This window comes from Corvus hawaiiensis, chromosome 2 (genome assembly GCF_020740725.1).
Source record: "Corvus hawaiiensis isolate bCorHaw1 chromosome 2, bCorHaw1.pri.cur, whole genome shotgun sequence".
Lineage (NCBI taxonomy): Eukaryota > Metazoa > Chordata > Aves > Passeriformes > Corvidae > Corvus > Corvus hawaiiensis.
In genome coordinates, this window is record NC_063214.1 from 59,064,331 (window position 1) to 59,067,314 (window position 2,984).

The following is a 2,984-nucleotide window of genomic DNA, read 5'->3' on the forward strand; positions in this document are numbered from 1 at the left end:
AAGCCCACAAGAAGCAAAATGCACTCTCCTGGAAGTAGTTCTTAGGAATCAAATTAATCTTAACCAACAACCTGAAAACCAATTGAAAATCAGCAACCTCAGCCCGTAGTGAGTGAGCACAGGCATTTCTCTGAACTAAACCAACCTGTAATTTTGTTTCTTTTTGTTAAGAGCGGGTCTAAGAGAAAGACATTTTTACTAAACCATGGCAGTGAAATAGCCTAATTAGTGAAAACATTTGTGTATAGCATTCCAGAAAAACGCCTGTGACAACAGCGCTATAGGCTCTTCTATGTTGCTTCCTCTGTAGCAATAAAATCTCCTCCTACCAACCACTAGAACAAGCCATGTCAGTGAGAGTGCAGCTCTGCTGATGTCTCTAAACCACAAGCTTTTGCTAACGCTGATGTGTCAAATCTCCATCCTCCCACCCAACCCATATGAAGAAAAGCACGTACGCACCTTGACAGGCATCAGGTAACCAAACTCCTGCATTTTCAGTCTTGCAGGCCCAAAGGATTTTCTGCATGCCAAAACTTGCCCTGTGCCTCTTTACTAAAACTGGAAGACTTTAGCTGGAGGAGGGAGGCCTTGGAGCTTTTTTTGTGCTATGCAAGCCCAGATCATGATCACGTTGACTGGTCACAACAACTTTACATGTGCAAAGACCAGCTGAACATCAGAGGCTGTTTGGGATGCATAAGAGAGTAATACAGCCCCCTCCACCACCTAAACATGGTGGCACAGGATAGTGATTTTGTTGCTTCAGTAACTAAGTATGCCTCAGCATTAGGATTGATTTTGTTTCTTATGAGGAGTTTAAAAACTATTTGCAAAGATAATTGTCCAATGAGGTCATTTCTATACTAACCCTTTTCTGGAATTCACTGGGCTAGAAATGTGGTTTCTTCAGTGCAGCACAGCTATCTTTGTTTATTAGCCTCTTAACTATTATTATACTGGTATTTATTATACTTTTGTTATTTAAAAAGGAAAAAAGCCCATGTATCTCCAAGAGCTAGTTCTTTCCATGGATTTGTGTCCCATGCTTCATCGACTTGGTCTAAGAGGGCAGAAGTTCCAACATGAGCTTTCACTGCACTCCAAGTGTTTTAGGTTGTCTTCCTACACAAACTGCCTGGCATTTAATAAGACACAAGCACATGCTGGGAGCTTTTCCTCAGTGCACACGAGTTTCTCCCTCCTTCCCCATGCATATTTTCATACTACTGAGTGAAGTAAATTTCCTTCCAACAGGCACAAAAGCTATTAGGGACATGGGCCTACAGCATGATCATAGAAACCTCCCATCTGCAAGAACAAATCTATTTCTCCCCCTGCTCCACCACCCCTTCAGCAGCCTCCTTTGCTGGTGTCTCTGTTAAAGGGCACATCACAGATCACCGAGTTTGGCCACTGAGTTTTATTCTGAAAACAAGTTAAAGACCATATGAAGCTTGCTTACAAATTAACAGGTTTTATGTTTAACTTAGGGAAAATAGGAACAGAACACTCATGAAAAGGTAGGAAACATCCTTAAAAGTACTTCAGCGTGAATCTTGCGTCATACAGGGCTCCAAAGAACGCACCAGCAAACTTGTGCTGACATATACTTGACCTTTGTTGCAAGCACACAATTGCAACATCCTGAATGTCTGTAGCTAAAAGTTTTCCCAGCAGGTTTTCCAGCTTGCTTGCACATATACTGAAGTACAGCTATGTAAATATAATTTATACACGAGTATCTAGCCTGTATGCATGTGAGGCCTTATTTGATGTTCATGATTACCATGCACCATCAAAAATGGATTTAAAAAGTCCAGCTTTGGAATACAGCATACTTTTCATTTTACATATGATACTTACACCAGATTTAATCTGTAAATTAAGCTACATGCAGATGAAGAAAAAAAAAGTATTGTGTATTTAGGAAACTTCCTTTAAAACAAATTATTTTATCTCAATCCAAACATTCACAATAGCAGGAAGCTGGATCATAGCATGTTTACAATTGTATAATAGTTCCAAAACCAGTAAGCATCCTACCACTGTGTTAAGAAAAGATCCTTTAGAAGATGAAAAATAAGATTAGTACAAAGCCTCTTGACTGAATTAACCTAAGACAAATGATTTGGACACCTATGGTGCATATTATTTAAAAATATGCAGGGTTTTTTTTTTTTTCAAATATGCAATTATTCTATAAACATTCCTACTTTTCTGATGAATCAATGCTCAAAATTTGGCCAGAAGACAAGTCAGTTCCCATGTCATGGAAGCTCTCAAGTGGATCTGGAGGGAGATTTTCCAGCCTTGTTTTTTCAATGTTACTCCCTTTTTTTTCTGTCCTATATTTTTTCTTGCAAACAGCTTCAAAACAGCAGCTACTATGACACATCTTATTCTGCGCTCTCCCCTACAAAAGTTGGCTTTACAAAGATGCAAATCATATTAGAAAAAATAAAATCAATCTTGCTTTAAGAATAGCAGTTTTAAGTGTAAATGGCACGATACAGGGATGGTATTGGTGGTAACTGAGCAAGCCCCAGATCAACTGGCAAAGCTCAGTGGCACAGGCTGGCAGGAACACCACAGTGGGGAACCAAGGGAACAACACAGTCCTGCAGGTAGCGAACACATGGCTCTCAGCTGGGTCAGCCTGGCTCACAGCACATGCTGGATGATGCCCATCATTTGACAAATACTTAGGAGAGGGATTTCAGACATTAACAACAGGTTAGATCAGCTTTGGGTCTCCACTCTGATCAAATGTATTGTGGAAATACCCATTCAGAATTTAAGCAAGCAGCACAATATTGCCTTTAAATGAAAAGGGACAGAAAAGCATGCTTCTCTGTTCGTATTTCATTTCTCAGCCATCTATTCTGTCTTTAGAAACAGCAATTCAAGTAAAATGCATTAATTTTAACTGTAGTCCTCTCCTCTTAAAAATAATCCAGTAGTAGCAGAAGAAAACACAAGAC